General features: G+C 39.7%; 1 protein-coding gene across 1 annotated transcript in view; it reads right to left on the bottom strand.

Moving 5' to 3' along the window:
- Positions 1-13,408, bottom strand: part of GABBR2 (gamma-aminobutyric acid type B receptor subunit 2) — a 342,456-nt gene that overhangs the window by 119,052 nt on the left and 209,996 nt on the right. The gene's annotated exons all lie outside the window — the stretch shown is intronic.

Raw genomic sequence — 13,408 nt, 5'->3', positions numbered from 1 at the left:
ATAAAAATTACAGAACTTAAGTTGTTCCCAAAATGTTCTAAAATTACTGTAACTATGAATGAATACATATTGTAGGGTCATGCTGTTATTTTTAGAGATATGGACTGGAAAATATCTGAAAAATAGAGAGTCCAAACAAATCCCAATACGTAATCATGCTAAGACCAGAACTTCAAATAGCAGCTTTGAGAACCATTCCCATTTTTCAAACGAGGCATTCAAGCTAACTGAAAAAACAAAGACACCCAAAATGGCCAGGTAGTACCGGTACAAGAACAAAATGAACAAATGAAGCACTGGACTGCTGGTGTGAAGTACTAGTTAAAATACTGGACTGGAATCAGGGATATTATTGTTCTTAGGTATCAAAACTCACTGAGATACTTTAGGCCAGTCATTCTCTCGATCCAACCTTAAATAATACTATATATACTACCTTGAGCTCTTGACTGAAACAAAAGGATGTAAATTAACAAATAATTAAAATAAAAATAAAAACTTGGATCTCTGTAGTGCTGTGCAGAAGATTTTTACTGAAAGTCTTAATTGGTTCTGGTATTTCAAGAATTAAGAGTATTTAATCTCTTGGTGATGGACAGGATACAATGTTTTGGAATTTCTTTAGTTATATGATAACCAAAGAACATGTATGAATATCTAGCCTTTCACTGTACAACCATATCTCCAGGGATCTATAAAACAGGTGTGGAAAAGACTTCAAACTGTTTTAACCTTATTGGAAGTGTTCTGACCTCAAAACAGCCCCATTTGGAGGTGAGAATACTCCTGGTGAGGCTCAAACAGTATCAGAGCATTTCCATTGAGAGAGGAACACTTTGTTTTGACTTTAAAATACTTTGAAATATTTTACACACAACTAGTTACAGCTTCCCAGGTTTTCATTGAATCCTAAAAAGTATAATGAATGATTAGCTTCTATTAGGCTTTTTCAGGATGGGATGTGCAGGCTACCTGGGGGGATTTACAGTAATGGAAATATGAATGTCATAAGAGCACTACTGAGGAGTCCCAACAATAAAATATGCTGAAAAACAGCACCAAGAAAACAATGCAGAAATTCTTAAACACCCTGACACTTCTCTATGGTCAACAGCATCATTACTGTGACCCTCAGAATTAACTGCACAACAGCGTACAATCATCCTGACTATAGGCACGGTGGGAATGGCCAGAGCTGGCTTGCACTTCCTTACCAATTAATGAGCTTGAGAAGAAACTCTTTCCATGAGGATTATCCTTTACCCTTATCTAGCAGTGGTTTTTTCTACTAATTGTTTTGTGTATTGCCAAGCTTTTTTAAAAAATATTTCCTTGAAGTTTACAATATAATCCTATAAAACTTATACAACCAATACACAGCATTAAAAAATCCATAAAACAATCAACCATCTCCAGTGTCAGTTAACCAGTGGCAATTTTTACAATTAAAATTAGAGATTAAAGGCTCTGTGAACAAGCTTTTCGCCATCTTCATAATTTTCACTACCTTTATAATGACTGTGGCAGAAGATGCCAATGAGTTCTCTTGGGTCAGGTTATACCGCAAAGATGGTGCTACTTGGCCATATCATATTTTATACACTGCTTCTTTTGTTGGATTCAAGCAAAGGAGATACATTCATTTTAAACAATAGCATACCGTAACAAAACAGACCCATACCCTGACATCATTAGCTCCTGAACATAATAGCCAGGTGTTGAATGCTGAAGTTGGGACTGCCCCAACCCCAACTTCAGGAAAAAGTATCACCAATGAGTATCAACTCTTTTTTACAGGAGAAACTTGTGACCCTCCCAGGTCCTCACAATATTATTTTTAATAATACAAGGCATATTTGCTTTTGTGGAATTCTTTTGTAACCAGAAATAGATACTATGATCACGGAAAAAAAGGCAACTGTAGGGCATAAAATATTCAAGATATTTGCAGACTTTAGAGTCCTATTTCAGGATAATGAAACTGATTAACAGAAGTTATTAGTATCTTCAATCATTCTGTCTAAGAGAATAAAATTAAAAAAGAGAAAAAATATGCATGATTAAAACGACTAAGATTACACTTCCTATCTGCCAGACAATTGATAAGAATAATTAAAGGTATCACTGACATATCAAGAATGAAGAATGAAAAGAAAATTTTAAGCACATTAAACCTAACTACTTTTTTCAGTTGAGGTAGTAACTAGATAAAGCTAATAAAAGTGTCAATCATGAAAACAAAGTGTGAAAAGCAGGAATTCTTTCTAACGCCTTAATACCGTATTTGCCGGCGTATAAGACGACTGGGCATATAAGACGACCCCCGACTTTTCCTGTTAAAATATAGGGTTTGAGCTAAACTCGCCGTATAAGACTACCCCTCTTCCAACGCACACCAAATAAAAATTAAAAAACATCAACTGGCTCACCCACAATGTAAAAGCAACTGTGCTAGACCCAAAATGGCCCCTGCAACAAGCAGGAACCTCACACAGCCACAAAAAGCCCAAAAAAACAACTTTCACACTTTACACACACAAAATTCCACATACAGCTTTGTGAAATTTTGTGTGTTTGTGTAGTTAGAGTGAAACACTACAGAAACGCTAAAAAGCCTTGGTAATACAGTGGTCTAAGGCACCCTGTTATTAAGCTGGTTATTAAGACCAGCTGCCTGCAATTACTGCAGGTTCAAATCTCGCCAAGGCTCAAGGTTGACTCAGCCTTCCATCCTTTCTAAGGTAGGTAAATTGAGGACCCAGTTGTGGGGGCAATAAGCTGACTTTGTATAAATATACAAAAGGATGAAGGCTATTGCTAAGCACATTGTAAGCCGCCCTGAGTCTCTGGAGAAGGGCGGCATATAAATCAAATTTTAAAAAAAAAACACACACTAAATCTCAGAAAGCTGCACAAATATTATTTTATTTTATTTTTATTTTTATATGAAAACTAAATTTAAAACTTCCTAAACTTTAAATGGCTAGGTCTAAAAAAGAACAACTTAAAAAAAAAACCAATTAACTATTTTTTTTCCAAGGGGAAAAAACTTACCCAATAGAACAGGGGTCACCAATCTTGGCAACTTTAAGACTTGTAGACTTCAATTCCCAGAATTCCTCAGCCAGCTTTGTTTTGCTGGCTGAGGAATTCTGGGAGTTGAAGTCCACAACTCCCTGCCTGCTTGATTGCAGGCAGGGAGTGGCTTGCTGATGGAATGGATTCAGGCAAGCGAAGCAAGGCAAGCGTTGCGACTAGCAGCTAAGGTAAGCAAGCTGGAGGGGGAAAACTTTTTTCCTTTTATATGGCTCTGGCGATCCCAGCTGCGTTGCCTGATTAGCAGGCAAAGCTGGGATCGTCAGAGCTTGGATTGCCAGAGCCATTTAAGGCTCGTCAGAGCCTTTCGGGCTGGTCTGCCTGGTTACAGGAGAATGACACCCGGCGTATAAGACGACCCCCGACTTTTGAGAAGATTTTCATGTGTTAAAAAGTCGTCTTTTTAAGCCGGAAAATACGGTAATAATTATGCTTTGAATCACATGACCCAAAAGGATGGAATCTTAAAATGGAGTTGTCAGCAATATTCCATGCTGCTGCCCAATGGCATTTTTCCTTGTCAATTCATTTCCTGATGTCCTGACAAATTACACATGTTCTTGTATTGTTAAATTGGTTGATTAATATTTTAAACAAGCTACCCAACAAATTAGATAGATAGATAGATAGATAGATAGATAGATAGATAGATAGATAGATAGATAAAAAATACATATTTAATTATGATCAATGACCAGCCATACGCAACCTAAACATTTCAGAAAAAAATAGGTACTAGAAATAGGATAAAAATAAAGTAGAAATGGAATAAATAAAATAAAATAAATTTTGTCATGTCACAACACTAAGATTAGGATATCTTATATCTTCTTATGGAAACAAGCACAACTAAAAATATAGCAACTTTATTGAATGATAGTATGATTCCGGTCTAAAACTAGGAAATATGCTGCTTTTCCCCAGATTGGGTTCTTGTTAGGAAGTGGTAAAAGTATGCCTGCATGTAAATGATCAGAGAACGGGCAATGAAAAATACATCAATTAGAGTCTTATGTTCATTCTAATAAAAAAAAAATCCAGCATCTTTCAGTGAATGGAATGCTGCTGTACCTCTCTTTTAATACTGCTGAGGGATAAAATTTTGAAATAAGCCAAATAGGTTTCTACAGTTTGATGATTAAAACAAGATTGAATGAATAGTTTGTAAGTAGAAAAGGCTTCCAGATTGAACTCATACATCTTTGATTATAACATCCCTGTGCAATATTAAAGAAATTTGACAGATTTTGGCTTTAACTTTCTCTAAGCCAAGGGGCAATAGAAAGCAGAAAGCTGCTACAGTACAGATTGGCTAGGGTTTTATTTTCCATCTTGCTGAAAAGTCACGAAGAAGAATTAATAGGGCAAGTAAACCATTGAAAAACAGAAGTTCAAACTAATAAGAGAATCAGCATTTGATTCAATGGGATCAAGGCTATTTCCATATGGTTTAAAGCATGAAATGCAGCATGGACCCTGGAACAGTGCTCATAAAAACCTATATTATATAATATATAAGGGCTTTGAATGATTATAGGGGATACTATGCACCATACAACATTGGGATATAATTTCAGCTTTCAAAACCTAGATATATATCTACCTCCCTTTAGAATGGAAAAAAATTCCAAGTCTTCCTTGGCGCTAATTTGAGTCTGTAAACCTAGCATACATAGGTCATGAAGGTGGGAATGAAAAGCTGGGAAACCCAGGTAAAAAGGGAAGGGGTGCCACAGGGGGAGGGGGGTGGAGAGTCAACAAAAGCCCTGGGAAAGCCATATTTGAGTCTGGAAATCAGGGGAGGGCCAGTACAGACTGTGCGCAAGTCAGGAGAAGCCCTGGGAAAGCCAGTGCAGGCTGCACACAAGGTGGGGAAGGCTGGGGTGGGATGCGCAGGCTGTGCATGGGTGGGATGGTGCTATAGGTGGGAAAACAAATGCAGGATAGACTGTGGGAAGTTGGCAGGGAGGGTTGTAAGTAGAAATCACGTGACTTTGGTTCCCTGTGATGTGGAGTTGGGCGCCCCGTGATTGTGAGGGTGGTGCAGTAGTCATAACTTCAAGGACTGGTCATACATCAATTTTACAGTGCTGCCATAACTTTGAATAGTCATTGAATGAATAGATGTAAGGTGACATAAGCTAACTATATTTATTTATACATCTATAACTATAGCAGCATTAAATGTTTATCACTAAAATTTTAAAAAATTAAACATTTAAGATACAACTTCCATTATAACGGGGAAGTATGTTATAGAGTTAATGTTATTTGTTCATATTTCCACAGTGTGATTTTAATAAATGTACACCAACTCTTTTCAACTATAATTAAATAAAGGTTCTTCCTATTACCTTCAGCATTAGCTTGACACTCTTTATTTCCTAGCATCATCAAATATTAATTGTAAATGACAGATTCAAAACAGAAGATTCTTATGATCAAAAGGTTTAATTATGGAAGGCTGTTTGATGATTGTCCAAGAGCTGGCAAAAACTTTTAACCAGAACATTATTTCTAATTTTAGTGCACAGCATGATGGAATTTACAGCATGTTATATTCTGGGGAAAGTAACTGTTTCTCTTCTATAAGAATTACATGTGTTATTTCCCCTACAAAATGGGAAGTTCTCTCTCCTAAAGTTATCCACTCAGATATAGAGTGTATTGTCATAATTTCAAGAATCTCTAGATAGCACTTACACATTTTATTTGCTATCAGTGGATTTTTAAAAAATGATTCAGGCTTATAAATATAATTCCCATCATTTAATTTTAAAGGTTGTCCTGTTAAGGAATACAGCTGATAATGAGGTTATTCCTGTATACATACAATACAGGCAAATTATACAGTGGTGGGATTAAAAATTTTTTAATACTGGTTTTGTGGGCGTGGCTTGCTGGGCATGGCAGGGGAAGGATACTGTAAAATCTCCATTCCCTCCCCACTGCAGGGGAAGGTTACTGCAAAATCCCCATTTCCTCCCGATCAACTGGGACTCAGGAGGCAGAGAACAGATGGGGTCGGGGCCAGCCAGAGGTGGTATTTATCGGTTCTCCGAACTACTCAAAATTTCCGCTACCAGTTCTCTAGAACTGGTCAGAACCTATTGAATACCACCACTGAACTTATAGTGAAAGAATACAATGAATTATATTTTATTTCATAAAGCTGCCTCTGTCCAAATGAAATGCCTCATAAGGGAGAAGGCTGTCTCTTGTCTAAAGTGGACAGCATTGGATAGGGTGATACAGGTGAAGGGGAGCCCACATACTGGTACAATTCCAATTTATTTCAGTATCTTCAATTTTGGATGTGAGTAGCTAATTTGTAGCTCCCATGCACTCAGATTATTGATCATAAATGCGAGATCTGCTTGAAATAAACCTGCATCTAGCTGCTACATGGTGATGGGAGCACGCACCCACTATCTACGAGTGGTGGCGCGCTCCAGCCCCAAAGCTCCACTCGTTCTCCAGGTTGCGCAGACCCTCAGGGCCCTGGCCTTCGGCTGATGTTGTGCAATGCCAGGTCTGTAGTAAATAAAGCCTTCCTCATTTGTGATCTCATTCAGGAGGGGGCAGCAGACCTGGCAGGTATTACGGAAACCTGGCTGGGCCAAGAGGGGAGGTCCCTCTTGTTGAAATGTGCCCACCAGGTTTCCGCGCATTCCATCGGCCGAGGTTATAGGGTAGGGGTGGGGGGGTAGCGGTTATCATTAAAGAAGGTCTGAGACCGAGGGAGGCCACTGTTCCTCAGACGGCCGGCTCTGAATCCCTCCTTGTGAGATGGGGTCATGGGGTTAAGATGGGTTTGCTGATCACGTACCTGGCTCCCTGCCACGTGGCAGTAGCCCTGCCCGAGCTACTCAACGTCATCGCCGCGGTGGCGGTTGATACCCCTAGGCTTATGGTCATGGGGGATTTTAACCTGCCATCCGTGGGTGAGGCATCTGAGGTGGCTCGGGAGTTCATGGCTTCCATGACAGCTATGGACCTGACCCAGTTAATTCATGGCCCTACCCACACACGGGGAAACACGCTGGATCTGGTTTTTGTCTCTGGACCGTGGTTGAGTGACCTTGAGATAGGGGATATAGTTACCGAGCCCTTGTCATGGTCAGATCACTCTCTCCTTCGTCTCGACCTTTGAACCGCTGCACCCCGCCGCAGGGAGGCGGAGCCGGTAAGATGGTTCCGCCCCAGGCGCCTGATGGAACCTGACAGGTTCCAGATGGAGCTTGGGCCATTTCCTGAGGCTCTGGCACACGCCTCGACTGGAGACCTAGTGGCCGCCTGGGATAGGGTGGCCACTGGAGCTCTGGATCGGGTCGTGCCTTTGCGGCTTCTGACCCGGCACCGACCTCACTTGGCTCCTTGGTTCATTAAGGAGCTGAGGGAGTTGAAGCACCAGAAAAGACGCCTAGAGAGTAGTTGGAGGGCCAGTCTTTCTGAATCGGACTGGACACTGGTAAGATCTCATATTAGGAATTACCTACTGGTGATAAAAGCAGCGAAATGTAGTTATTTTGCTGCTCTTATTGCATCATCAGATAACCGCCCGGCTGCCCTGTTTAGGGTGACCCGCTTCCTGCTCTACCAGGAAGCGCAGGAGGACCCCTTGGAGGATAGAGCCGAGGATTTTGTTCAGTATCTGTATGACAAAATCACTCAGATTTGGGAAGATTTGGACTCCGACTAGGTAGTCTCAGGGGGAGGGACTGGGGCAGGTCTTGAGAATGTTATCTGGGATGAGTTTGATTCTGTGACCCCTGAGGACGTGGACAGGATTCTGGGCAGACTGAACGCAACCACTTGTTTATTGGACCCATGTCCCTCCTAGTTAGTGCTGGCTTCCCGGGAGGTGACACAAGGCTGGGTCCAGGGGATTATAAATGCTTCGTTGGGTGAGGGTGACTTTTCCACTGCCTTGAAAGAGGAGGTGGTGAGGCCTCTCCTCAAAAAGCCTTCCCTGGACCCGGCAATGTTGGTTAATTATTGTCCGGTCTCCAACCTTCGCTTCGTGGTGAAGATTGTTGAGAGCATGGTTGCGCAACAGCTCCCCCAGTACCTGGATGAAACGATGTATCTGGATCCATTCCAGTCGACACGGGCTTCAGGCCCGGGTATAGCATAGAAACGGCATTGGTCGCGTTGGTAGATGATCTCTGGAGGGCTCGGGACAGGGGGTGCTCCTCTGCCTGGTCCTGTTAGATCTCTCAGCGGCTTTTGATACCATCAACCATGGTATGATGCTGGACTGGTTGGAAGAGTTAGGGGTGGGAGGCACTGTGTTGCGGTGGTTCTCCTCCTTTCTCTCTGACCGGTCGCAGTCTGTGTTGACAGGGGGGCAGAGGTCGACCCCGAGGCCCCTCATATGTGGGGTGCTGCAAGGGTCAGTCCTCTCGCCCTTCCTGTTCAATATTTATGTGAAGCCTCTGGGCGAGATCATCCGTGGTTTCGGGGTGAAGTACCACCAGTACGCTGATGACACCCAGCTGTACATCTCCACCCCGGACCACCCCAACGATGCCCTTGAAGTGATGTCCAGTGCCTGGAGGCTGTGCGGATCTGGATGGGGAGGAATAGGCTCAGGCTCAACTCATCCAAGACCGAGTGGCTGTGGTTTCCGATATCCCGATATAGTCAGTTGGTGCCATCACTGACTATTGGGGGCGAATCATTGGCCCCCACGGAGAGGGTTCGCAACTTGGGCATCCTCCTGGATTCACGGCTGTCTTTAGAAGAGCATTTGATGGCCGTGGCCGGGAGGATTTTTCATCAGGTTCAACTGATTCGCCAGTTGCGTCCCTTTCTGGATCGGGACTCCCTATGCATGGTCACTCATGCCCTCGTCACCTCCCGCCTGGACTATTGTAACACTCTCTACATGGGGCTCCCCTTGAGGCTCCAGCTGACGCAGAGTGCGGCCGCGCGGGTGGTAATGGGAGCAACATGGCGTTCCCATGTAACACCTCTCCTGCACAAGCTGCACTGGCTTCTAGTGGTCTTCCGGGTGCGCTTCAAGGTTTTGGTTACCACCTTTAGAGCGCTCCATGGCTTAGGACCTGGTTATTTACGGGACCGCCTACTACCACCAATAGCCTCCCACTGGCCGGTACGCTCTCATAGAGAGGGGCTCCTCCGGGTGCCGTCGGCCAAACAATGTCGACTGGTGGCCCCTAGGGGGAGAGCCTTCTCTGTGGGGGCACCTTCTATCTGGAACGAGCTCCCCCCGGAGATACGGAGGATCCTGGATCTGCGCACCTTCCGCCGCGCTCTTAAGACCTTTTTATTCCACCAGGCGGGACTGGCCTAATTTTCCCCCCTCTTTTTAATTACGCAAATTTTAAATTGATTTTTAAATGATTGGGGTTTTAATATGTCTTGGGCCAAATTTGTTTAATTTGATTTTACTTTGTTTTTAAATTTTGTATTTATGTGTTTTTACTGTTTGGCTGTTCACCGCCTTGAGTCCTTCAGGAGTAGGACGGTATATAAATTAAATAAATAAATAAATAAATAAATAAATAAATATAATAATAATAATAATAATAATAATAATAATAATAATAATAATAATAATAATAATAATAATAATAATAAAGCAGACTTGGTATATACTGCTTGAGAATTGAGCACTAAGGACGCCATGGTGAAGGATCCCAAAATAGTCTGGCACCATGTCTTTATGTTATGGACTTTGGAGAATATTTTATTCAAGGAGTTAAATCGGTTTACACATCACATCACAGCAAGCAAATATTATTGTTAACGTAGATTTAACCAAGCCATGAGAAATTCAAAAGGACATTCAACAAGGATGTCCTTTATCTCCACTATTGTTTATTTTAGTCCTGGAATAGATATATTAGACATGATGAAAAAATAATGGGTGTAAAAATTAAAAATGAAATATTTCAATGGAGAGCCTATGCTGATGATTTATTATGTTTCTATAAAACTTAAAAGGTGGAAGCTAAATACCTTTGAATTTAGCTTTGGTTTCAAAATAAATAAATAGAAAACAAAAATACTGCTTAAGAATATGACTACTCAAGATTATGAAACTTTGACAAAGAAGCCAGGTTTTAAGGTGAAGAAAATAGTTAAATACCTTGGGATGACATTGACAAATATAAACTCTAAGTTGTTTCAAAATAATTTTGTGCTGTTTGGAATGATATCAAAAAAGACACTATGATAAATTGCAATTATCCTTACTGGGTATAATTTCTGTAATTAAGATGAATGTTGTACCAAAGATGTTGATGACTGGTGCTTCATTTAAACAATGGCAAAAGGATATTTCTAAGTTTAAATGTCAAGGGGAAAAAAAACTGAGAATTAAATATAAATTGTTGCAAGATGCTGAAAAAAAATAAGAAGTTACCTGAACTGGAGGGCCATGAATTAAGATTTGCACGGCATGCCTACCTATGGTAAGACAGGGTTAAAATAAACACTGACTTTAAGTATCTTGTTAGGTATATCATCCTAAGAGTTTAGAAAAAATATAAAACAAGGTTCTCACCTAAGGTACCTTTTTGGGTGTCACTTCACGAAGCTTTCTTCATAAAAGAAATGATGGTGAGAACAAGCTGGTGGACTCATGGTGAAATAATATCTTTTAAACAAGGGGAACTAACCTCAAGTGAAAAGAAGAATTGGAATCAAAAGGACGTATCTGCCACTGACTTACATACATACAACTGAAGGAAAGATTTAATCTAGACAAAAAAGTTATGGGTCTGGATCTGTAAAAGTGAATTTGAAATTGTATTTTGTACTGATGATGAACATGTTATTACCAAGTTGTTGATGAAACTAAAATCTGGAAATCAAGTATGTGAAACATTATATGATACAATAGGCAAGGGACTGTAGGAATAATATAATGTTTGAGCAATGGAAAAAACATGTGGATGAATGCTCTAAAATTTATACTGAACTATAATTTAAAAGATAATTTTTACAAAATTTATTTATTGTATTTGTTAAATTTGTTGACTGCCTACTGAACTCTCACTGTGGAGCTACTCTAGGTGACTTACAACAATAAAAACAAAGAAATGAAAAAAAGTATAAATATAACTAGCAAACTAATGAAATAATAGAATAAACAATGAAAAAGAAAACAATGAGTATATAGCAATATGAGAATAAAAGATGAGCGGGTGGGAATCAGGGAGCAAGAGGGGAGTGGGGTTTGCTATCAATCTCCAGGCCAATTGGTGAAGCTAGGTCTTCAGGCTCTTATGGAAGGATAGGAGGGTGGAGGCAGATCTCACCTTGGAGGGTAGAATAATCCAAAAAGTGGGTGTTACAACAAGGAAGGCTCTTCTTCTGGATACCAGAAAGAAGGTTCTTCTTCTGCATGACCAATATGATCTGCAGTAGGCCCTCTCTACCAGTGTGAATGAGGTGAGCTTGTCTTGGCAGGATGAATTGGTTCATTAGGTAGCCTGGACCTATGCTATTAACAGCTTTAAAGTTTATAACTAACACTTTGAAGTGCACCCAGAAATAGACCAGTAGCAAATACAGTTCATGGAGCAGAGATGTAATATGGGCCATTCTGGGGCCCCAAAGATTGCTCTTGCGGTTGCACTTTGAGTCAGCTGAACCTTCTGAATGGATTTCAGGTAGCCCCATATAGAGCGCTTTGCAGTAGTCCAAACAAGAAATAACTAAGTTTTAAGTAACTGAGTTCAGGGAATCAAGATCCAGGAAGAGTCGCAGCTGGTGCACAAACTGGAGCTGTGGAAAAGTTCCCCTAGTCATGCCCGCCACCTGTTCTTCATGAATCATGAGTTCAGGAGAACCCAAAATTGAGAAATGGATCAGAATGGGATAGTACAACCCTGTACTTACTAACTATGTAAAAGTAAAGAAGTTGAGGCTGTAATGATATTTGTCTATAGAGATTCTCAGTCATCCATCTGGTTGTCCCAAAGGTGTTTTTTCAAAAGGCAACTGTGACGATGCGAGTTTGACAGCCCTGGTCTACCCACTCTACCCATGCAATAAATTTATAAATAGCCTAAAATTATAAAGGTATAACTTTGAGCATCATCCTGTTAGAAAATGCCAGGATACTTTCTGTATAATATAAGGAAAAGATGCATTCCAGGCTGATTAAAACTTGAGAAGCAAAGAAAAAGAACTCTTTTTAACTTGCTGAATATTTTAAAGATTGAGCAAAATGCCATCTGTTATATTCCACAAAAGATTTATTTATTTGTTAAAACTATTTATATTCCATGTTCAAGTTAATAAAAAATGCCTTACAAATAATATAAACAACTGTAAACAAAAATATAGTAAAAGCTATTTTAAAGAAGCTTCTAGGATTCTTCCCAGAAGGCAGTTAGTGACAGTGGCCTTGGTGGTAGGTGGGAGGGAAGACTGAGCAGATTTTTGGGATGGCCTTATATAGTCCTGTTCATTTATTTTATTTATGTAACAACATTTTCTTCAAATTGGGATGATAGGTTTCCCTAATGTAATCCTTACAATGATCTGTGAGGGGACAAAAGCTCATAACTAAGTTAGAAATTAAGGTTAGCCTCAACTCTAGTCTTTAATCTACACAATATCATACTATACTACATTAGATTTCTGTCTGAAAAGCTATCAAGGCCATTTGTGCCATATGAGCAGAAAGATAAGATATAAACTGTAAAAAATAAAATCATTCAGTAAATATTTGAAACTGCCCTAATTATTGCCATTACTATCTAGACAACATACCAGGGAGACAAATAGCTTAATTAGAGTGAGATTATTTGTATTAATCAATTGTATTGTAATTATAGTGACTATATTTTTCCATATCAATTAATTAGTATATCCAATTTTATAAAAATGTGTCATATTGAGGTTGATCTCTTTTTTAGTGATGTTTCTTCTTTTGAATTTTTGCCTAAAGGTTCAATCACATAATATATTCCAATGTATTAATTAATAACCTGGCAGCAGTTGTGCATTTGTTATTTACTTTTTATGGATTTTGTTATTTCGCAACAAACTGATTTTGCTATTGCACAAGAAAACATTCTGAAAGTGAAATTGAATGACACATAGTTGTTATTCTATTTTTAGTATATAAATATACGTTTTTCTAATGTGTTTGCATTGAAATTATAAGTATTTATCAATAATTCAAATGTTATGCACTCAGTCAATCAATAGGGATTCTATTCAGAATGGTGAAATTCACACACCAAGTTAAAACGATCAACATGACAAGAATCCTTTTTTTTTTTTTTTGCTTTACTTTGGGGTTTTTTGGTTTGAAACATTCTCCTAA

The sequence above is a fragment of the Pituophis catenifer genome, unplaced genomic scaffold, assembly GCF_029215685.1.
Source record: "Pituophis catenifer annectens isolate HBS135680 unplaced genomic scaffold, rPitCat1.0.hap2 SCAF_3, whole genome shotgun sequence".
NCBI lineage: Eukaryota > Metazoa > Chordata > Lepidosauria > Squamata > Colubridae > Pituophis > Pituophis catenifer.
Note: the sequence above shows the minus strand (reverse complement) of the source record. Positions and strands in the feature narration are given on the sequence as shown.